The 25,296-nt window shown below is 40.3% G+C and overlaps 1 protein-coding gene across 5 annotated transcripts in view; it reads right to left on the reverse strand.

Annotated features, from left to right (window-relative positions):
- GPR141 (G protein-coupled receptor 141) overlaps positions 1–25,296 on the reverse strand; it is a 68,797-nt gene that overhangs the window by 13,314 nt on the left and 30,187 nt on the right. For 3 of the 5 annotated variants that reach the window (XM_073008956.1, XM_073008957.1, XM_073008958.1), the window contains 2 exons: positions 4,372–4,470; positions 3,311–3,433 (listed from right to left, as the gene is read on the reverse strand). The exons of 1 other annotated variant lie outside the window; for it this stretch is intronic. The gene's annotated coding sequence lies outside the window, so the exon portion shown is untranslated. Of the gene's footprint in view, positions 1–3,310; positions 3,434–4,371; positions 4,471–4,606; positions 7,205–25,296 lie in introns of those variants that run through there. One more of the 5 variants, XM_073008959.1, reaches the window with a different exon arrangement.

A 25,296-nucleotide genomic window follows, 5' to 3' on the forward strand; every position in this document is an offset into this window, starting at 1 on the left:
TCACCATGTGTTATGGTAACATCACAGTTATTCCCACAGTTATTCCCATTCACAGTTATTCCCGTCCCAAAACCTAGGACCCAAGCTATTTATAATAAAATTCCTTGCCAGGTGCATGATAATAAAAGCACCTGTAGATATAGCTGCAAAACATTCAGCTAGCCAAGCACATAGAGCCAAGTGTATGTCTTCCCAGCCCTGCCCAGATCCATCCACGTACTCTACGTTACTTGTTCTTGACTTGCCACCTGATATCTGGTTTTGGTTCTCTGCCTTACCTTACCTGCCTTACCTGACACACTTGGGCTCACTCCTCACCAGCTCCCTGCCTCAGACTCAGCTCTCTTGATTGTTTCCCAGGCAAACTCATCTGCCTGACTTTAAAGCCTGATTTTCCCCCTTCTAGGAAATGCCTCTTCATGTTGCAGCTCCCCCATATACTCTTGCTACTTTCCTGTGACTACATCTCTACCTCAATTTTGGATTAACCTTCTCCCGATCAGAAAAGGTTTATCTGCATCTCAGGAGATTCTGCGTGAACCACTGCTGTGCCAACCCTCTCCTTATGACCATCTAGCTCTCATAAAGAGTTCTGCTCTGCTCCTTTGTTACAAATCTATTACTGAGATTCCTTGGTGGTGCTGTTTACCTGCTCACTATCTTCATAACCTATTTATTTGTTCCTATATTGTAACCTTGAGGTCAAGTTCCATGATCCCACTTACCTATGATCACTTGTCCTGAAATTGAGTCCTGATAGGTTTTCCAAATGCTGCCTTTTATGTCTGCCTGAACCCAGCATGTTTCCAACTTCCAAATTCCTTTTTTATTGTGCTCTGTCCACACTTAATCAGGATATTGCACAAGACTTTCAGATGATCTGCATCAGATTGCAACATCTCCATTCTGTCCCATGGACTATAGCTAAAATAATCATTCCGCTAAACCATGCGCTCTCTCAATCTGCCTGCTGGGGGCAGACTCTCGCAACTCATCACTCTCAAGGTGCGGGGCTCTGACTCTAGCCTAGGTAATAGGTTGTTGCAAAAGTAATTGAGGTTTTTGCCATTGCTTTGAATGCTTTTGCAACAACCTAATAACAAAAAGAGAAAGAGGTTGCAGTAAGCCGAGATCACACCACTGCCCTCCGACCTGGGTGACAGAGTGAGACTCCATCTTAAAAAAAAAAAAGAGAGAGCGAGACAGAGAGAGAGAAAGAAAAGAAGTTAGAAAGTTCTTCCTGCACGTTGTGCACATGTACCCTAGAACTTAAAGTATAATAAAAATAAAAAATAAAAATAAATAAATAAATAAATAAATAAATAAATAAATAATAAAAAGCAAACAAACAATAAATCTCTCTTCCTCTTTACTTTGCTTCTTTCTACAAGGCACTTACTCCCTTATTGTCCCCTCGAAGACCACTTCATCTCATGTAATGAGCACCCCACTCCCAAGATGGCTCCCCAGCATCTAAAAGCCGAGCAAGAACTAGGATGGGGCCAAATGGAGGAAGACCATGAAGCAATAAACTCTTTCAAGATTCACAGATAGTAAGAAAGGCCAGAAAGGGATTGGGGCACAATATTTTCCTAGTGGGACAAAAAGATTATATATTTGTGTAAGAAGTATTCCTCTGCGCCTGTAATCTCTGCACTTTGGGAGGCTGAGGCGGGTGGATCCCGAGGTCAGGAGATCGAGACCATCCTGGCTAATTTGGTGAAACCCCGTCTCTACTAAAAATACAAAAAAAAAAAAAAAAAAAAAAAAAAAATTAGCCGATGTGGTGGCGGGCGCCTGTAGAACCCGGGAGGCAGAGCTTGCAGTGAGCCGAGATCTGGTCATTGCACTCCAGCCTGGGCAACAGAGTATTCCTTTGCATATGGGATACTATTCTAGGGATTGATGGGAATTTGTAATTAGTTGACCTAAAATTTTCTCTTTACATTTCTTTCAGAGAGACACCTTGTTCTCCATGTGCATAACTTGCTTGCAGCCATGACTATAGCCAGTTCCTAACCAGCAGAGCTGGACAATCACCTCCCCACCTATGCAGGTGCATGGGGGATTGCTACATATTCATAACAGCCTGTTCTCTAATCCCTGAGAAGAGATGGGTATGCAGGATCAATAACATGATTTTATCAGTATTACATTAAAGAACTGTATTCTCCAAATCGAATTTGAAACATTAAAATCTGCAGATTATTCTCATTTGAGTTTTAATTTTAGCAGTGTCACGTTTATCCTCCAGGGCATATTTCCCTTTACAGTGGTTTCCTTCAATGGCAATTAATAGCAACATCAATTCAATCAAAGTAAATATATTTGTTTGAACTTAGACTGTTAAATATTCCCTGGTCTATTAATTTATGTGTCTGTTAGAGTTGGATGCCCACAAAGAATGAAGGCAATTTTGAGCCTTTTCACAAAATGGAAAGTTCAAAGCTTAATAACCTTGAAAGGAAATGTCTTCATTGCTAAAAAATTGAACGCATACAAAAAGAATAAATGCTGCTCAGAAATGCTTCCAATGCCTCACTTCAGAATATTAGCTTGTTATTTAGAACAGTCCCCGAGACTGTGGGAAAGCCAAGAGAAGGTCTGAGAGACACAGTGAGCTGTGAAGCAGTGAGCCTGCCAGGCATGAGACAGACAAGCCTGAGAGACAAACACCATGGCCATGGCCGGGCCCTGGGACCCTGGAACAAGCAAGCCAACACCCACAGTCACAACAAGTGCAACTGATGGCTTTGATGTGTGTTATATACAGAACCTGCCAAGTGTGGATAAAACAAACACTTGTAGGTAAGAAATATGCAGTCTCTGATCAAATGAAAAGCTCTGTTTTCCTGGGTGCCAGCTTTAGATGATACATGTTTAGATTTCTTGATATTCAGGTTCAGGTTTTGAAATTTGTCCTGAGCTTTGGGACACAGGCACTTTGAAGAGAAAACAATGGAAGCTTACAAAGTGTCCAGGATAGACTGTTTGAGACACACTTGTTGTTATTATTTAAAGATCCACCTCACACTTAATTTTGAAGAAAAATATAGCATGTACCCTAGCTCAGAATTTGGGACGTGGTATGTGTCAAGTACTTCTGTCATGATGCAATGAATTCATGAAAGAAAGAGGGTGAGAGATCAAGAAAGTGAGGGAGGAACAGAGAAAAGAGAAAGAAGTGCGGAAAACAAAGAAAAGGAATAAGAAAAATAAAGACGAGAAGAAGATGAAGGGAAAATAGGAGAGTAGGCTCTGAGGGTCCCAGCCAGTGACGCTGGTGTTATACTTAAGGCATTGAACTGACCGTAATATTTTCCTGGGCTTCGGTCTTTCTTTACACCTAGAAATGATTCAAATGTCTCAGTTACTCTTCTCAGTTGATTGTCCAATATAGTTTTGCTAAGGAGTGCAGCTGATCCAGGAAAACCTGAAAGAAGGTAAGACAGAGGTAGTTTCTGCTTCCACGGAGACAATCCATTCCAAATACATGAAACCAGGGAATTTTTTTTTCAAATAACATTAACAACAGTTATTTGTTGATGCTACTTAGATATTTCTTTTTTTTTTTTTTTTTTTTTTTTTTTTTTTTTTGAGACGGAGTCTCGCTCTGTCACCCAGGCTGGAGTGCAGTGGCCGGATCTCAGCTCACTGCAAGCTCCGCCTCCCGGGTTTACGCCATTCTCCTGCCTCAGCCTCCTGAGTAGCTGGGACTACAGGCGCTGCCACCTCGCCCGGCTAGTTTTTTGTATTTTTAGTAGAGACGGGGTTTCACCGTATTAGCCAGGATGGTCTCGATCTCCTGACCTCGTGATCCGCCCGTCTCAGCCTCCCAAAGTGCTGGGATTACAGGCTTGAGCCACCGCGCCCGGCCAGATATTTCACCTATATATCTTCACTGTGCTTTCTCTTCCCAAAATATTACCCCCACTCACACAGTCTTGCACATCTTTGAGGTGTAAACAGGGACTTTCAAGCCCTTCAGGCCCCCAGGACATTCTCAGCTGCTTTTTCAAAATGCTTTACAGGTGCCTCTCAGTCCTTCCTTTGTTGTCTTATTAATTTCTCTATTTTAATTATTTTATTCATTTGTGCACTTGCTTTTAACTTTGACTTTCTTTCAAAACTAGCATATAGTTTTTTAATAGCGGTCATGAGTTGTTAACTGAATGGGTGAAATAATGGTGAACAAGTGCCCTGACTGGATTAAATATTTTTTGGATATGGCCACATTTGGATCTAGACCAACAACTGACATCAGGATCCCAGAAATAAACTGCAAACCCAGAGCCAGCTCTCTCAAGGGGCAGGACTGCCTCTCTGGCTGACTGTGAACCTCCTTGTCCCACATGGGGATCCCCTCTTTACCTTTGCAATTGATCTTGGAAGGTCATCATGAAGTCTGGCCTCAAACTCTGATTTTCCCCTGCCCTCTATCATGTCTCTGCTTAAAATCCTCTTTGTTTCCTGTTAGAGAAAAGAATAAATTCTGAGTTCCTATGATGACATGTAAGCCCTTTGCAAACTGGCCTCAGCTTCTATTTCAAGGGACACCTCCTCTCTAACCCCCTTCCTTCAGCCTCGTCCTGTGACTCAGACTTACCTATCGTTCTTGGAATGTTTTCTTTCATACACCCAGCTTGTTTCTTTTTTCTCTATGCCCCAAATGTACAGCGAAACAACTAGACTGAAGTCCAAATTGCATCATCAATGATTTCATTTCTCTTTTTAAAAACTTTCCCTGGCATCCCATTGTCTATGGGAGCTGTGGAAACTGATATATTAGCTGACCCGACATACCGGGCCAGGTCTTGCTGGTATTTGTAGCTCTAAACAAGCCTCTCCCCTATTCTGGTGCACCAGGATTCTCCCATCGTGCCTGCATGATTCTCTTATGATTCTGGTCTGATCTCATCCCACACACAAGAGAGCTCCTCAGGTCTGCCTGAGGCCTGGCTGGTGGCTATTCCCTTGTATCTTACCAACCCCCTTCCCAAAGCCTTGCCGACAACCTTGCTTGGGTCTCAGCAGTCATTGTCCATGACCTGAGGACTACGTCAATGTCAGAAGTGAGATACGGAAGTGGTTTTAGTGGCTATTTCATAAGAAACCTATGGTAGAGCCAACATCAGAGACCAGCCTACAAAATGAGAGTCCTACACAATTTGTAGAACCCTGCAAAATGACATTAAATAATCCAAATGCTCATTAGTGTGTAGACCTTAGTCACCGGAACCCCTCCCTGTACCATTTTAAAACAGGCAAACAAGTATAACCTACTTTGGGATTTCTCACTTCATTTATTAAACAAATGACATCACTCTAAGTGTCTATTGTACAGTAGGTAGCAAATATTCTGAAATGAATAAAACACATCCCCGCATTTAAATCTCCTTCTGTTTGGTAGGAGAGAAAGCGACACATCAATTATTTACAGAAACACCTACAGATACATGAAAAATGCTGCAAGAATTCAGAAAGAGCAGTAGTTATTTAAGAGGTACTGGAGGATGAAGGCATCAAAATAAAGTAAAAGATGCTTGGGTACAGATATGTAGCAGTTACTGGATCTTAAAGGATGCACTGAAATTCTAGATGTAGACAGGAGGAAATAAAGCACTCCAGGGAAAGAGAAGATTCTGGGCAAAGGCTTGGATGCACATTCTGGGAATTACCAATAGTTTGATGTGCCTGGAACATCTGACACATGAGGAGAACATGAGTGAGAATCTGTAGAAGAGGGTTTCCATATATACGGCATGTTGCCACTCTAAGGATTTTCCATTTTATTCTGAAAATTATGAGGGATGTAGGGAATTGTAGAATACTGAATGACATCTTAATATTTCAGTTTTGAAAGTTTGTTTTGGCAACAGAATGGAGGGTTGGAGAAGGGTTATTCAAGTTAAAATATTATAAGGATTGGAGCAAGATGACACCCACCTAGGAGAGCTTGCCCCCAAATTAAACAAAAATTGAAGAGTCTGGACTTGGAAGAGAAAAGTACATGCTTCAGGTACCTTCGTCCACATTCAACAATAAAAAAGCAAGGATGAGTCATTGGACATTTTAGGAGAGCTAATGCCACATTAGATGGATACCAAATTTCCCAGACAAAAGAACTAACAGATGGGTTGGTTTGCTAAGAAGGCAAAGTGGAAAAAAGTAACTTTAAATGTGCTCAGAGAGGACAGAATGGTGTGAAGTAAGACTCAGAGTTGTTATTTTAATTAAAATGCACCAAACCACACAATCAATGAGATTGTAAGAAGGTTGAGAAGACTCCTACAGATAGAACCAAAAAAGGTCAAGAGATGGAAGATTTAAAAGAAAAGCTAAAAAACACCTAGAACGAAACTATTAATAGAAGTTCCAACATCATCTGTTATTTTCCTGATCTTGACCATTGTATGTGGTTGTATAAGAGAATATCCTGTTCTTATACAATATCACTGCATACCATATGGATAAACGCAGCATGCTTTCAATTTATTCTCAAATAGATTCAAAAAAAATTACAACATGTATATACAAAAAGGGAAAAGTCAATGTGGAAAAGATTACAATTGGGGAATCTGGGTGAAGGTTATATTGGAGCTCTTTATATCATTCTTACAACACTGTAAATGTTGTGTGTAAAATTATTTCTAAATTTAAAAATTATGAAAAATTACATAAAATAAACATACAGTTGGTCACCTCTTCATTGCCTACATTGCAACAACTGGGATTCAGCCACATTAACTCTTAAAGGGATTATTACAGCAAATCATTTTTTACTCCTATCTCCCCTATTCCCAACTCAGCAACCTAAGTAATCTTTCAGAATGTAAGTTAGAAGATGTCATTCTTCTTATCTCAATCCTCCAATGGCTTCTCACCTTTCTCAGAGTCAAATCAAGATTTGGAAATGGTGTGGAAGACTTTATAGAATGTGATCCCTCCTCCCCATTCTCTGTCTTTGGTCTCACTTCCTACAGCCAAAATGCAGTGAAATACATTTTAAACCTACAATGCTCATGATCATACCAAATTAAAACACCCATTGGTTTCCACAAGATGGAAGTGAGGGAAATAAAAGAGAGAAATTGTATGTGAATATCTTAATATTTTTTGGTGGGGAAGAGGTTAAAGTTACTGTTTAAGTGTAGAGAGACAAAAAAAAAATGAATGTAACTTCTTTTTTTTTTTTTTGAGACGGAGTCTCACTCTGTCGCCCAGGCTGGAGTGCAGTGGCCGGATCTCAGCTCACTGCAAGCTCCACCTCCCGGTTTTACGCCATTCTCCTGCCTCAGCCTCCCGAGTAGCTGGGACTACAGGCGCCCCCCACCTCACCCGGCTAGTTTTTTGCATTTTTTAGTAGAGACGGGGTTTCACTGGATTAGCCAGGATGGTCTCGACCTGCTGACCTCGTGATCTGCCCGCCTCGGCCTCCCAAAGTGCTGGGATTACAGGCTTGAGCCACCGCACCCGGCAGAATGTAACTTCTTGACGAAAACTTAAGAGCAATCAATTAGTGAACCAAAGTTACATGTATGGCTTGCAAATTATAAGAAGGAAAAACAGAACACAGCAATAGCAGTAACAGAGGCAGGAAGGAAAAAAAAAAGCAAACATGGTAAATAGACATATTTTAAGATAAAAGAATGAAAAGTCCAGACATCCGAATTCACACAATTTATAATTTGTTCCTTTTTCCACCTACAAAAAGGAGAAATTTTGTCTATCACTCTGTGACTGTACTAAAAACCACTGAATTGTGGTTCACCAGCCATAAAGTTGTCCTTTGAAAAAAATGACTTTTATAGTTGGTGAATTATATTTCAGTAAGCCATTGTGCAAAAAAAGAGAGAAAGAAATTGCATCTGAGCTGAGCCTTGGTGATGAGGGAGGAGCGGGAGAAATACTGACAGAGAATCAATGCTGCCGGTGACTTCCTTCATTCATTCATATCGGGGGCAGAGTAGGAAGCTCCCCTGGTTAGAGGGCTAGGTGGATGCCGTGACAGGAACCAGGAGCTCTGGGTGCCTCACTCTGCTCAAGTCCCTCTGATGTGGCTGCTCATTCCTCCTCGCTCTCCACTCCATCCCTGGCTTCACTTCTTTCTGCTGCACATTGAACAGATGGGACTGCAGATTCAGCTTCTTGATTCTTGACCACTCATTACAAGGAACCAGCCCTACCCAAGCCATGTGCTTCATAGCACTGATCACTGTCATCTCACTTTTTCTTTGTTATTCTCTATATTCATCCCTGCTTCCAAGAAGAAAAGATCCATGAGAGTGGCCATGGTGTCTCCATCTCCGGGACAGAAGGAACCCTTGGACCAGGAATCAGAAGACAAAATCACGAATTCTTAGTGTCAAAGTGAAACCTAGAGATTATAGCATCCAGTGCACTCATTAAACTGAGGAAGACATCGAGGCCCACACAAGGACCTTCAAAAGCTAGCAAGGCTTGTCACTGGCTAAATTCCAGGTTCTGTGTCTCAGTCTGGGACTATTCCCGTGACACAGCACTACTACAGGCAGACTCCAGAGGCCCAGCGAGACAGATGGCAGCTTCTAATCAACAGAACTATGCTTTAAGTCCAGCCCCATAGGCCCCACCTCAAGGACACCAGTTGGGAGCCAGGATGGATGTCCAGCCCCAGCTAGAAGAGGCATCACAGGTTGTTCTGAGAAAAAGTTGTCAGCAGACAAATGGCTTCCCTGCCTTTGAGCTCTCCTTAGAACGAATTATAGTTTGTTGTGTTTGCAGAAAACAAATGGGAGCAGTCACTTTAATCACTCACTCAGGGAAACTCAAGCAGCAGTTCATCCAAAATATATTGAAAAAAGATTCTGGGATGGCAGCTCCCACGTTAAGGACCAGCTCAGTATAGCTAAAAAACCAAAACCAAAAAATCTTTCTGAAAATATCTGAAGCAGTGTGGGAAACAACAAAAGAGAAATATCCACTCTAAAGAAATCCACTGGAGAAGATTATAGCCCTAAGTAAAATATGAAAATTTCCCCCTGCTTTGTCCATATTCAAACTCTTCTCACAGTCCTCCTCCTCTTTACGTCCTATTTCTGAAGTTTGAAAGGACTCTCTCGGGTTTTCTATGGTTTGTTTAATAGCAAATAATAATAATAATAATAATAATAATACATTTTTTAGGCAGTTTCAAGTAAAATTAGATGTGCAGCCTCACTCATCAAAGACATCATTTTCCACCAAAGAACAGGCTTCTGGATTTGAGCTATCCATTTTCTCCTCACTTGGGGAGTTCACCATTGCTGCTGACTCTCTAACAGGTGAGGATGCAAGTTCTGGTTACCTACAAGGCAAGTGGGAACTGAAACTCAGAGGCTTTGTGTCTGTGTAGAGTGAACGACACTGCTCCGCAAGGCACTCAGGGTGCCCCTGCTGCCACCCGTGTTCTCCAAAATAAGGAACTGTCAGTGAGTTCTTTCCATTCCCAGCGAGAGCCTGGCATAGATCCGTGGGTCTGCAGATGTTGAAATGAGCTATGAATTCTGATCTGGAACGTCCATCTCATTACCAGAAATTTTGCTTCAAAGGAATCTTTCATTGTCCAGGAACTGTGCTTTATTCTCAGAAATTGTTAAATCTGGGGGACTGTGTGCTACCACGGCCTTCTTGTCACCTTTGACACACCATCTGCCCTACTTAATCCACCCAACCTCAAAAGACAGAGAAGCATGTCTATACGGACATGTAAGGGACGAGGCCTTCGGATAGGCAAAACGTGGTATTCAACAATGCTGGTAACTTCCCTGCCTCCAAGCCTCCTTATGGCCCATTAAGCACTAAAACGTGATAGAGTAAGAACAGGACATCACTAAAGGAGGCTGCTTTTCACATCGTCATTTCACAGGATTCACTCTGTGCTTCACCCAGTATCATAGTTTCTTCCCTCCCTCACCATGTGCACTTCAGGCATTTCACTATCTGACTTGCTTATCTTCCATGCCATTCCTTTTTTTTTCTTTTCCTTCCTAGTAACTTCTAGGGTTTTATTTCTTTTTATTTTCTCAGTGTTTCCGGAACTTTTTTATACCAGTAAAAAAAAGAGGCAACTAAAAGTCACTAAAGAAAAATTAGGCATTTCTGGACTCTTAGGCTGGGCACAGTGGCTCACGCCTCTAATCCAGGCACTTTGGGAGGCCGAGGTGGGTGGATCCTCCTGAGGTTAGGAGCTCAAGACCAGTATGGCCAACATAGTGAAACCCTGTCTCTACTAAAAATACAAAAATTAGCCAGGCGTGGTGGCACACTCTGTAGTCCCAGCTACTCAGGATGCTGAGGCAAGAGAATCACTTAAGCCCAGGAGGCAGAGGTTGTCATAAGCCAAGATCATACCACTGTACTCCAGCCTAGGCAACAGACTGAGACTCTTGTCTCAAAAAAGAAAAGAAAAGAAAAGAAAGAAAAAGGAAAAAGAAAAATTAGAAGATGAACAGAATTTTTCCACTTTTTAAAATATTAGTGTGTTTTCTGCTAATATCTTTCTATGCATCTGTGTTAGATTGTTAGACAGTGATAATATTTCACCTCAATTTTCAAACCATATTTTTTGCTAGTAATATATAATACCAAAGTACTTAGCCTTGGAGTTTCTGAAATTTTATTATTATTATTATTATTATTATTATTATTATTATTATTTTGAGATGGAGTCTAGCTCTGTCGCCCAGGCTGGAGTGCAGTGGCATAATCTTGGCTCACAGCAATCTCCGCCTCCTGGGTTCAAGCAATTCTCCCGCATCAATCTCCCAAGTAACTGGGATCACAGGCACCTGCAAGCACGCTCAGCTGATTTTTCTATTTTTAGTAGAGACAGAGTTTCACCATGTTGGCCAGGCTAGTCTTGAACTCCTGAACTCAAGTGATCTGCCCACCTCGGCCTTCCAGAGTGCTGGGATTACAGACGTGAGCCACCGCACCCGGCTTTTTTTTTTTAAGAGCAGGAACTATAGTGCTCAGGCTGGTCTCAAGCTCCTGGCCTCAAATCATCTTCTTGCCTCAACCTCCCAAGTAGCTGGAACTGCATATGCAAGCCACCATGCCTGACCTGTTTCTGTGCACTTTTATATGACAGCATAACATCTCATCAAGTGGATGTCTCCAAAGTGATTTAACCAAATTTTCAATGATGTTATGTTTCTAACTTATTAATGTTATAAATAACTCTAGGATAATCATTTTTGTGAATTTAGTGTTTTATGTATTTTAGATTTTTCCAAAAGGTGGTGTCCAGTAAAAAAGTGGTCATAGGACATGAAAGTATTTGTGGATACAGATTGATACTGCCAAGTTGCTTTATGTTGACAGACATGAAATATTTCCTTAAAGTCAAAAGTTTATTTCTGTTTTCTAACTTAAACTATTCCTGTCAAGAAGTTTTCCAATATGTTATCCAGATGACTTCAATCAACCATCAATCTTTACTCACTGTAGGTGAAGTACACTTGTAGGCAAAATTCTGAAATGAACAAGACAAAAAAGGCTACAGAAAAAATACATCCTTTAAGCAACGCATTGCCCCCTGAGACAGACACCATACTTTCAGGCCTCAACAGTCTAGGCCAACAGTGAGAGAAGACTATCCCAGAAGTTCTAAAAATTGTGTCTCCACTTCACACCCAGAGACATGGAGATATTGTCGACCTTTGTCTTGGAGCCCAATATAATCTGCCAACAAGTTCAGCTGCCATGCCAACAGAAAATCTAGGGAGAATCAGGAATGGAAAATAGTTTTAGGACATGTTGGGCATGTTTATAAAGGGGATTTCATCTATAGAAGTAATCAACATCTATGGATGGAAAACACCACGCCACCAAAGTGAAATCCGTTCAGAGAAGACCTTTCTTAAATCAAAGCTACTGAGACATTAACCAGGCCAATCTGTCCAAGCTCACCCTTATTCTGTCTTTAGTCCCAGGTACCTCTAGATTTATGCCTTTTCACCAATAATGGGCACATCTATTATAGTATAATGTATTGATAACTTTTGCCACCAGGTCCTGAGTGCCTCCTCAGTTCCTGAAACTAAGATGGAAATTTCTTATATGCTACTTATAATCCTCCCAAGAAATCTAGGACATGGGTACTTTTATTCCAAGTATTAGTTGAAGAAATGAAACTCAGAAAAATTAAGCAGCTTTCTGGGTTCACTCAGCTAACAAATGATAGCCCTGAAATTGGAGCCCCAGACTTTTTGTCTCTGAAGCCCAAAAGTTCTGCAGCACATCACAGGGTCACAGCAACACAGAAGTCCCTTTCCTACGAAAAAAGAGAAAAAGTGACGTATCTTCACTGCTCCATCCCTGCTCTCCTTTGGAGCTGTGGATTCCCCTAGACAATCGGTCCTTGTTTTTCAAATGTATTGTTTGTATCTCTATGACTAATTATCAGGGTATTGAAAAGTAATTAATTAGAATACTGGGCGAGGACTTGGAGAAGTAATTAAAACAGGCCTACTCGAGTTCTCTAAAGCCAATAAATGTTTGAAAAGCAGTTCATCAGACTGCAATGTAAGAGCAAAACAAAATTGCACTAAAAATCTAATTCCCCAAATTTAATTTATCCCAGAGAGGGTTCTGAACACTTTTCTTAATTTCTTTTCCTTTTTGAACTCTAAGTCCTTAACTCTCTGCTTTTGTTGAGATTGGAAACTACACTCAGAGACTGTTATGGTGCACTCAACTCACATGCTCAGCTCCAGGAAGGCCTAGCCCAAGGTGGGCCAGGTAAAGCCATCAGTGGGCATCAGGGTCCGGTATCTCTAAGTGCCTGCTGCCCTGTGCCCTGCGAACCCAGGATGAGTGCCGGGGGCAGGCCCTCTTTTGGAAGTGCCAGACTTGAGTCACAGCACACCTTTTCTCTGCCTGCCTTCTGCCCAACTCCTGATTCACCACCCAGGCCCTGTTGAGTCCCAAGCTTTCCTGAACCCCAACAATCTCCCCACTCTCTGGAACTCTTTTCGTTCATGTTGTGGCCCTGGTAGTAGTTTAGATGTTCCTCTTTGACCAGTGACCCTCCAAGACTAGTCACCCCTTCAGAGGCTGGTTCCAGCCTGAACCTGACACTTTCTGGGGGCTGCTTTCCCCATTATTCCTGCTGTTCCCTGTTTCCAAGGGCTGCCCTAGCTCCCCAATCCTTGCCTTATTTCCAATGGGATCTCTGAAAGGATTCAAGCTCCACCTCACACTCTCATTCCCTAATCTCTTCCAATAAGTTCATTCCCTGCTGTATCTCATAGGAGTTGAAGGAATGTTTTTCAAAAAAAAATTCCTGACCAGGTGGAGAATCACTAATTTCACTCATTTCCTCAGTTTCTCATCTAATTCTCAGCCCCCTTTTTCTGGTTTTCTACTCAGCTGCCTATGAACTGTACATTCTAAATATGGCCAAGGTGAACTCTAAGGTTAGACAGTTTAGTCCCTTATGACAATGACTCATAATTCGCAGACATGTGTGGCAAAGGTGAGTGTCAATATTTTTGAGGAAAGCAACTAAGTTGCTAGAATCATTTTGATCCTCCATATAAGATGGGAGAGTACCCATCTGTTAATTAGAAGAAGTTAAAAAGTTTATAACTAGTAAGGGTGATTAGAAGCCCTAAATTCAGCAAATGTTCAGCAAAGTATTTAGTGTTTACTAGGTATCTAGTATCATGCTAGTGATGAACTAAATAGTCACTCTCACCACCCTCATGGAGACTGTAGTCTAGTGAGGAAAATGGTCAATTCATATGCAAATTAACAAATAGATTTACAGTTAGACATTGTATAAGTGCTATAAAGAAGTTACTAACCATCAATGCTGGATGAAGGAAGAAGAGATGCAGATATCCAAGCATTATCAGGAAATTTCTTGCCGAATTGAAAACTTGCAAGATACAAAAACTCATCACTGAATCTGGTGGTCAGACAAGATGACTTATCTCGAGAGTGTATGATTTGGCAAAGTCCTGGCTTTTGCAGTCATATCTTACCACCTCTCATAGTTCACACAGACTTCTACCTTAGACTCAATCAACACAACTGTCTTGTGATAGTGCCAGTTACCAAGCAGCCAAAGGCATTTCTTTCTGGGCCCAACCTTTGATTCTGGCATGGCAGAACCAACCAGAACTGTGTGGACATTTTGAAGTATAAATTGGCAATCCTCCACATCACAGCTTTCCCAGGTCACAGGAGAAAGTTGAAATCGTCTGATGAAATTCTTCATGCACAGGCAAGACAGCTTGTTCTTCTTGCCTCCATAATGCCCTCCAACCCTATCCCCCACCCTACAACACACACACACACACACACACACACAAAAAAAAAAAAAACTTATCAGGGAAGCCTAAAATACAAATGTATTACAAATGTGAACTCTGCTTAAGATACTGCATCTTCAGTTCTATGTCGCTGATGTGCATTCAAAGCTTAACAGAAGCCCTTGGTTAAGGTTAAGTGAGCCAGGGAGATCTACATAGGCTCTATCACCCTTGTGATCTCAGAAGAGGAATTGTTAAGTGGATGTAGACAGGGTTCTAGTACCAATTTATCTCTCATTTATGCTCAGGGCAAATGTTGTCTCCTTTGCCAACCAGTGGCTTTTTCATACATCTCCATGAATGAGGATAGCTCAATTTATCTTAAATCAAGCTCATCAGCAGAAATCACTTTCTAACCCACATTTTCTCTAAACCTTTTTTTCTTGAATCAATCCTTCCTTCCTTCCTTTTTTAGAGACAGAGTCTCACTTTGTTTCCCAGACTGGAGTGCAGTGGTTCAATCATAGCTCACTGTAGCCTCGAACTCCTAGGATCAAGCAATCTTCCTGTCACAGCCTCTCAAGTAGCTTGAGTAGCTAGGACGACAGGCACACGCCACCATGCCTGCTAATTTTTGTAGTTTTTGTACACATAGAGTCCTGCTATGTTGCCTAGGTGGCCTTGAACGCCTGGCCTCAAGTGATCCTCTCACATCAGCCTCTTAAAGCACTGGAACTGCTTAATTTCTTTATAGCACTTATACAATGTCTAACTGTAAATCTATGTGGTAAGTTGCATATGAATTGACCATTTTCCTCACTATAGTCTCCATGAGGGTGGTAAGAGTGACTATTTAGTTCATCACTAGCATGATACTAGATACCTAGTAAACACTAAATACTTTGCTAAACATTTGCTGAATTTAGGGCTTCTAATCACCCTTACTAGTTATAAACTTTTTAACAATTCTAACTTTCAATATAATTGACTTATTTCAGCCCAGAGAGAAGAAGGAATACTTTGCAAGGCTATTAGACCAGGGGATCCACTTCCTGGTACATTTATCACACAATTATATTTAACAATTATATTTATGAGCAATGTAAACAATCATATTTAAGATATACGTGTTTGCCCAAGAGATGTATAAGGATTGTTCAGTAATGAAGGAGGGACACAAAGTAAAAGAAGAGCAGTCCTGCCCTCAAGGAGCTTATAATTTAGTGAAGGAGACAGATGCATGTTGTAGAAATTCATGAAGGTAAAATAAGATAGTGCATCAGGGCATTGTTGTGGGAGAACAAGCCAAACTTGGAGAAGGGGGAATCTGTGAAGGCTTCATTCAGGAAGCTGGTTTTGGAGTGACACTTGAAGATAGAAAGGATTCAGCACACAACAAGGAGGTGAGGGAAAGAAAGAGGGGGCAGAAAATGTCAGGGATGGATAGCATAAGCCAAAAAGGCAGGCACTGATGTTGAAACATTTGTTAATGAACAAAGTGGTCTTCTCCATTATGGTCTGAAATGTATCAATCAGCAAATACACAACCTCCACCTAGACTTTGACTATCTACTCCTCCTTTTTCAGAGATGTCCTCAATCCTCTTAACCTTTGAGGGGAAGGGAGATTTCAGTAAGAAATATACTTGCAATTCTCTTTTATTGGTTCAGTTTTAGGTCACAGGCCACCTACTTTAAATGTAGAAGCTTAGCTTTCCCTTTTGTAGATTTGAAAACAGCTTTTCATTCTTCTAGTATTCTTCTAAATACGCAAGCCCTCATGCATATTTTCTGAACCACATTCCCTCCTAGTGTCTATTATGTATTTAGAAAATGAAGCAAATTTTCACCTTAGTAGAAGACACACATAATTAGCAAGGCCTATCTGTCCTCAGAGGCACCCGTGGTTTGGACATGGCTTGATTCTCTTTTGATCCTCTCCATCATCAAAATTTGAGGCTCTTAGATGGAGGAGCTCTCACCTATCTTCCTGAGAACCTTACATAGAGCTGAGCCCTTTTAAATGCTCACAATACCCTCAGCCCTTGGCAGGCACTTTATCCATCTCCAGTGTGTAAAGGAAAACCTTCCCTTTAATATTTAGAAACAGAATTTGAGTTGAAAACTTAGCTGAAAGCTCAGGTACTTTGAGTCTTCTTTTAGAGCAAAAGAGATATAAGTAAACAAGTATAGTTGAAACTTTATTCAGAAATAGAAATTCTTAAGAAGGAATCATATAAGCTGACAGAAAATATACTTTGCAATACTCTGGTTTCCTGAGCAAAGAGCTAACTCACCAAAGAATATAGAACTTACCATTTTTCAGCCAACAAGAAATTATACTTTTGTCCACACACTTCTGATTTTTTGACCACACTTATTGGAAAAATTGATCTGAAGTAAAACAGCGAAATTGAGTAATTTTTGTTCTTTGGAGCTTTATATTTTCTACTAAAACCCTGGGCATTACCTCTCCTCATCTTTCTGTCTATCCTGTTCCCTAACAAGTCTTACTCTCCCTATGTCCCAGTTTCTCTCAGCATCATATCACATGCAGCTAAAATAATTCCTATTCCTAAGTACCCCTTCGAGCTCTAAGAAATCTCTCACCCGCCTTGAAAATTTTCCATTATTTGTGCCAAAAAGTAATTCTCCTTCTCACTCTAATGGGTAGTTGCCACTTTTATGTCACAGCATTTCAGGTTTTGATTATAGTTATTAATTTAGCTCCTCCCTCTTCATAACAAATTATAGGCAGCCTGGACAGGAACTATGTCTAATTCATGTCAGTTTCTCCCACTGTTCTTAGCAAGATTGCTCTCTAGATGCGTCTTTGAAAGAATAAATGATGTTGTGGACAGCTGGGTTTGCCTGGCTCCCAGACTTCCATGTCTGTCTGCCTTCCTCAAAGCCTACCACTTCCATTTCAAGATCCAAGTCATTCTGAAAAGTTGACTCTGTCTTAGCTCCAAGGATGGGATTCTTGACTTGGGCTATGTTAAATGGAGCAGTGCATTTCACCCCCGCCTCACCCCTAATCACAATTACTAGTTCGGGCTGCACATAAGGCTTTTGGTGGTTTAATCAGAATGAATTTCAGGACTCGTTTCAGGAAGCATGGACAAAGGCAAATTCTCTTGTTTTAGGTAGTGGAATGTGTGCATCGGCGACCTACAAATGCTGCCACCATTTTGTTAACATAACAGAGGTCAATATTTAAACTAATACTCACCTCCTGATGCTAATACCTGCTGGCCACAGACTTTTAGGGATCTGGTAAAAGAACTATGTTTTCATATGCAAGGAAACAAACAAAATTTCCTATCAAATTTTGAACCCATCAAAGCCTGATAACCAAAAAAGCTAAATTAGAGATCGATGCAGTTTGCATTATCAAATGCCATTGTTTCTTCAGCTGTAATATGGAACTAACATTGCAATAAACTATGTAAAGCACCCAGCATAAGATTGGATGCTGAACAACCACTCCATAAATATCATTTGTTTCCTTTTATTTTCCTCCTCATCTAACGGGGTTTTCTTTTTAAGGAGGAAAAAAACCCCACTATTTAAAGGAGAAAATAGACTGGGCACAGTGGTTCACACCTGTAATCCCTGCACTTTGGGAGACGAAGGTGGGAGGACTGCCTAAGGCCAGGAGTTCCAGACTGGCCTGGGCAACATAGTGAGATCCTGTCTCTACAGAAATAAATTTTAAACAAGAATTAGACACATGTGGTGGCTCACATCTATAGTCCCAGATACTCAGGAGGCTGAGGCAGGAGAAGTGCTTGAGCCTAAGGAGTTCAAGGCTGCAGTGCGCTATGATCATGCCACTGCACTCCAGCCTGGGCAAGAGAGTGAGACTCTGTCTCTAAAAAACAATAAAATAAGATAAATAATAAATAAAAACTTTAAAATCACTAACATATATCAATAGCCAACAATTCTTGTTAATAATAAATAAAACACTTTAAAACCACTAACATATATTAATAGCCAACAATTCTTGCTATAACATGTTTTGCAGAATTCAAGATAAAGACAAATAATACCCAGAAAAGAAATGCCATTTTCTAACTTTCATGAAGATAAAACTAACCCAAATCAGAACTCATAGAGTTTTTTGAAACTCGTAATGCTTGAGACACAGATGAATGGGAAGCCATTGCAAAGAACATAACAGCTTGCATCCTGTTTCCACACATCAAAGTAACCGCCATGGCGTAACAGTGCTTGCTACACAAATGGCATATGAAAACAACATGAAGAAAAATAAACATGATTTTTTTTGGACCATATCTTCACAGTAAAACATGTTCATTGGAAAATGAGGACAATGGAAGGGAAGAAATTTCAATTTGCTTTCTTCAAGGTTATTTAGATAAATTGAAATTAGTTTGACTTCTTCTTGGGTTATCCTTTAACTTAAATTGTCCAAGAAGTTAGGTAAACAACCAATAGTAACAAGAGTCCCAAGTTATTCAAAAATCCTTTTATAAACCCAACACTCTAGAACTTAGTGGGCTGTATGGCTGAATAGTAACTATCCTCTGCCATCTTATTTCTATGTTATTGCAATGTGAAGAACACCCATGCTATTTTTATTCCCAACCTCTTCCAGAACTGTATAAATATAGTCCTTTAGGTCCAAGTTCACTGGTTAGTTCCAGCAGCAAAATTGTAGACTCTCACACCTTCGATTACCATGATTAAACACAGTAATTTAAATAAGAGAGGAGGAAAATATACTGAGTCTGCATCCCAGTCCCTGTAAATCTCTTCATTTCAAAGTACTAGTCCCTGCAGCTTTATAGAAGATAATAGTAACACGTGCCTTGCCACACTCACAGGCTCTCAAGAGAATAAAAAGAGATGGCACTAACACTTGCTACCCAAACATTCTTTACTACATCTCAGAGAAAAATTTAAAAACTCAAGTATATGGGTAAGAGGAGGGGAGATGATAAAAAAAAAAAAAAGATACGTGGAAAATAGTAGAAAAACCATTGGCTTCGTAGCCAAACCAAACTGTATGAATTCTGATCTTATTACCACTTCGTCCTTAAGCAATGTATTCAATCTTCCTGAGTTCAGTTTTGTTTACATAATGGGGATTACTCAATGAATACTGCAGTGTTGTTGTAAGGTTTAAAGGAGATGACAAAGAGATACATAGGAGTTAGTGTAGATTCTTCCATTAGAAGGTTCTCAATATGTTTCAACTAAAATTACACAGAATGTTCGAGGAGAGAAATAACATCTCGGTCACGTAAATATATAACTGATGGGTATTCTGCAGAATGAACTGGAGGCTCTTTCACAGCAACTTTAAAGACAGGGTATCTTTAAAGTGGCAGGAAAATTGCAGTTATAGAGTCTGAGAATTTTAATTGAGTAACAACATTCAAGGCAGACAAGTATAGCTTTGGAAGCATGCGGAACACAGGAAAGAATGAGAAGAATCTATACAGCAGAGGAGCAAAAGAATTCTGAACAACACCAGTCAGATTTGGATACATTGACTAAAGTGTTTTAACAGTTTATTCACAGGAAAGCATTATAAATTAATATCAGGCCAGGCACAGTGGCTCACATCTGTAATTGCAGGACTTTGAGAGGCCAAAGTAGAAGGATTGCTTGAGCCCAGGAGTTTGAGACCAGCCTGGGTAACATAATGAGATCTCTAAGAAAATAAGAAATAGCAATAAAAAAATTAGCGTCAGAACCTAATGGTATTTTATCTAAATTATCTTACATGTATTTAACTTAATTGATAACACATGGTGTATATTTGTGTTAGGGACACTATTTGCCCAATTCTTCATGCACTGCCTAAGCCTATATGCACATTTCCTGACTTATAACTTTGCAGTTTCTCAAAGTTATGCTGTAGGAGCATAATGTATTTCTGGCCCTCTTGACCCTGTGTTTGGCCAGGTGACTTGCTTTAGCCCATAGACCAAAGTGGAAGTCACAATGTGCTAGTTTCCGGCTCTGGCATTAAGAGACGGTTTTTCTGTACATTCCCCTGTGCCTCTATCATTACCATGAGAAAAACATGCTTGGCTAGCCCCTGGTTTTAACAGGAAGATAAAGACACATGGAGCAGAGTGAAATCATCCAGGACAGCCCAGCTAGAGTCAGCAGACACCAGACATAGAAGCAGGACCAACCGAGCTCTGCAGAGCCACCGAACTCAGCCTTGACCATCTGGTTGACCCTTGGCCAATACACAGGTCCATAAGGATAAATGATTGCTCTTTTGTGCTATTGAGTCTTCGGATAAACTTATTGGGTGGCATTTTGTTGGCAGTAGCTAACTAAACACAATGTTCTTCAGAGGCATCTGATTTATCTTGTTTTAAAAATTACTGTCCCCATTTGCTCATGCATTGCCACCAGAAGGGCAGCCACTGTTTTCCATCTTTCAGGAATCAGGTGTGCTTAAAAACAAAAGGCCTTTGATTCACGACCTGGTGTTCTTGACCTGAGGTATTACCTGGAGAAACAGAGGGGCAGGTGGTGTGAAGAGTAAATGGCAGTCTAGCATCAATGGCCCAAACAAAAGCAGTATTAAGTAGACAACATTGATCACTTTATTACCCTCCTTGTCTTTGTTTCTTTCACACTCTTTATTACTTGACCCACTCCGCCCTCAGACATACACACCCTGAGTCCCTTAATGCTTGGGTCCTCCTCCCTACACCATATACCACCAATTCAGGCGAACCCAGGAGATATGGAGGTGAAAACATAACTGTTATCAAGGCGATCACAGGTGGGAATTTGATTGCTGCTCTCTTGCTGTGTACCAAAGGTCAGCCAGTTTCTCAGTATCCCAGGGATGCCCCCACCCACTCTCTCCACTTAGAACTTCTCTGTAGGGCAGATTCTGTCTCCTTGGGATCTGCCTTTGAGATTTTCATATTTTTGGTTAATCAAGTAACAGGAGATGAGAAACTCAAATACCCAGGGAGAGTTACAAAGCTTCTAGCAACTTTAAAATCCTAAAGGTGCTTCTTGGACTTAGATTCCTGAATTGTTATGAAATGAAGGTATCTCCCCTGACTTTGAGGGCAACTGTCATCTATTTTTACCATACAGACAGGACTGAGTTTTCTAAACCTCCGGCACTCTGGCTGCGACAAATTGAACTTGGAAGCCGTTATTCGAGCGAATCAGTGTACTCTTTTGACTGGAGTTTAAAATTTGCATCTCTGGCATAACCCAGGTATCCAGATCACTGCCTGTTCAAGAATGTCTAAACAGATCAGTAAGGAAGTAATCACAGACAAGAGATGCATACAGGCAGAGGCTGTGGGATTTCAGAGAAAGGTTGCCTCCAGTTAGGAGACTCACATAAAGGTATCTGGCAGTGTTTGCAACAGGCTTACATTGCAATCAGTGGCTTAAATTTGTCTGGAGAGGGAGAATCTTTCTTAAGGACTTGATTTTTAAAAGGAGGAGTTATCTCAAAGGAATGAACCTATGATGAAAAATTGACAACCCCCAGTAGATTCGGTGAGGCAGCCGAGCCTTCTCTATCTGTCACATCAGGTAGGAGACAACCTGGTCAACCCACAATTCACCTGCTCCTGCCCCATGACTTGATTTTTCCAGCACTTACTCCCATGTAGTGCAAAGTGAGTTCATCTGTACTTTAGCAGGGCTGTAGCCAAGAAGGTGTTCCTGTTGGCTGTTAATTAGGCAACATGTAGATGGATTAGTGCCACTAAATCAGTCAGTGCATTGGCAGCATCGGCATCACCAGGGCCCCACCCAGACCTATTGAATCAGAGTCTCTGGGGTGAGGCTCAGCAATTGGGTTTTAAGAAGGCCTCCGGATGATTCCTGGTCATATTAAATTCTGAGAACCATTGATTTAGATCACCTTGAGCAAGTCACCTTTCCAGCCTTAGTGTCTCTCTCTACAAAATGAAGAAATCAACTAGAATGTTTTCAGTAGACCCCTGTAGCTCTATTACTCTGTGATTTTACTTTGAGTAATGTCAGTCTCTCCACTTGCTTTGTTTTCTTTTCTTTTTGATTCATTGATGTTGCAGAATATAAAGGGAGATTTTGAAAGCCAGATCACTGGTAAGCCCTCCCATTCTCACCCAGAAGAACCTAAAACACTGTTAGTTACAATAATCACACTGAGTATTTAAGAAGATACAGAACTCTGATACTCAGGAGAGAAAAAATGACCTACTGTTATATAAATAAGTAAATAGCAATTAAAATTCTGTATGTAAAATAAAAATACCCTCCTATTACTTTCTGGCTCTGTCCAGAAATAATAACCATCAGAGTTGCAATAAGTGTCCCTGGCACTCAGACTGTGGGAATTTATTTAAATATCATTTCCCACCAGAAGTACCATTTACTTATACTTATTAAAGTGAGTACAACAGCAAAACAACAAATGCAAGGTACAGATCTTGTGTGGAACCCAATTCAAGAAATCAACTGAAAAAATATGAGGCAATCAGGAAAATTTGAACAGTTATTGACTATTTGGCAATTTTAAAGAATTATTTTGGGCAAGATGATAGGTTTTTCAAAAACCATCTTGTAGAGATACATACCAAAATATTTATGGATAAATGGTATTACATCTGGGATTTCTGGAATTTTCTTCAAAATGATCTAGCTGCGGGGTTGGCGGGGAGACAGAATAAATCACTCAGGGCAGCCTTGCATGGAGTCTATGGAGTTGCATGTAGCTGAGTAATGGGTACATGGGGTTTATTGCTCTCTACTGTGCTACAGATTTCACATATTCCATAATAACATTTTAAATTAGTAATCTAAGAACAAAAGAGTAAGGGCAGAAAAAAATACCCAAAAGAAAAAAATCCAAACAGTAACAAAAGATAGTTATACTTCCATTTTCTATTATGAAGAGTAAGATGACTAAACTCAATGCCTCAAAAGGAAATGTTGCCTGTGGGGCATCCTCCAGGTCATCACGTACTCTCAGTTTCTGTACTTGGAACCCATTCTTGTTTTATTCTTTGCAGAGAGAGCTTCGTGAACAGAGAATCCATGCTGTGAGAGAATGCTTACTGCGGGCGTGCATGGAACCCGGCAGGCATTGGACAACTGTTCATGTAGTGAAAAATACTCAGAATGGAAGAAAGAGAAGCAAGTTGACAAACAACAGACATCCTTTAGTCCCTGCTGCTGTGCTCCCAGCCCTTGTATGCAATACCCAAGCCTCCCTTACCCTTGAGTTCTTATCTTGGCCCTCACCCTTGAGTTCTTATCTTTTCCCTTGGAGGGAAACATCCAGTTAAGCTGCCTTTTGCAAGGATTTCTTTTATCCATGTCTTTAATAAGTTGTGTGGACAATGTAAAGTGACCATGCCAAGTGAAAATTAAAACAACAATATCTTTTAATCTATAAAATTAGTGAATTAAAATATTGTGACAATCTTCAGTGCTGGCAAAGGCAAGCTGATGTTGCTCATTAGAGCTGAAATTGGTACCACATTTCTAACAGTCAGTTTGGCCGTATGTGGCAAGATCACTAATAGCAATCATGCTCTTTGGGGTAGTAATCCTTCTAGGAATTACGAAGAGCAATATCAGTAACAGGTACAAAATACATATACTATATGAAAGAGATTTGTTAACAGTAAGTTAAGTAAATTATGCTCCACTCATATGATCTACTATGTCATTAAAATGATGCTTACTAAGAATATTAAATAATATAGAAAATTTCTGTGATAAAGAAGACAACCCTGTACACACACTATAATCCTGACCATATAATCCAAATATCTTTATTTATTGAAAGTAACTGCACCAAATATTTAAACATTGTTGCTTTGGGCAGGTGGATCACAAATAATTTTTATTTTCTTTCTGTACAGTATACAACGATTTCCCATTTTTCTGCAATAATAAGAACCCTGTTTCATATGTTCTTCTAATATATCTTCACCATGCAAAATTGGCCAAATTTCTTAGTTGTCTAATGACAGAAAGAAAACAACAGTCTTAGATGCACTCAAAATAGGTGCTATAGCTTGTGGATATATATATATATAAAATTTTACTTGGCTTAATTAAAAATATAGTTTAATAATACCTCCATCTCAGGGTCATTTAAAACATAAATGAGATATTAACCTTCATATGCCTTTACATTCATAGTTTCCTTTGAATGTAAAATGTTGAGAAGTCTTGAGTGAGATGTCAAACCTGAACATGCATTGTAATCTATGAAATGTTGTAAAAATGGTAGCCTCTATGATGACTTATTTAAATGGGTACTTCAAAGAAAGCATTTGAGCTTTGATACCTTATTGCTCTTCTACACTCTAGGTGGCTCTTACATAATGAAACTAATAGTTATGCATGAAAGGACCCTGTCTGCATGAGGTCAGTATCCTACAAATGCCACCCTGATTTCCCTCTTGAGTTTCTTGGAGTTATCTGCCTCTTCCCAGAGGGAACCCCTGACTTTGCTGTAGGCACAGCATGATATTATTGCTCTCAGACAGGATGAGTACTCATTTTTCCCAGGTCTTATAAGGTCATCTTTAGCTTTCACCACTCTCTGAACATGGCACCTTATTTGGTCACCACCATTCCAGTCGTTCTACTACAGCATAGAGGAAGAAATGTGTCTTCCTAGCACAAAAAATAAATTCCAGAACAACTCTCTGCTTAATTAAAATGCAGGCTGCTTTTGGCCAGCTTTTTTTTTTCTTTTTTTCTTTTTTTTTTTGGCCAGCAATTTGTCAAGAGGCAGTTTGAAAGAAATGCTGGCAAAGACTAGAAATGCTGGCAGAGACTAGATTCTGAGCTGAGTTCAATGACTAGATTAGTCATTTACATGGGCTCAACCACTTGCCCTTATCATGCTTCAGTATGACCACTTATAAAATGTTATCATTACATCTGTCGGGCTGCTGTGACGGTTTCAATGAGCTAACTTGTATATCCAAAGCATCTAAGAGGTCACATATTAGCTTAGAGGTCATATACACTCCAATGTTCTC

Source organism: Chlorocebus sabaeus, chromosome 21 (genome assembly GCF_047675955.1).
Source record: "Chlorocebus sabaeus isolate Y175 chromosome 21, mChlSab1.0.hap1, whole genome shotgun sequence".
Lineage (NCBI taxonomy): Eukaryota > Metazoa > Chordata > Mammalia > Primates > Cercopithecidae > Chlorocebus > Chlorocebus sabaeus.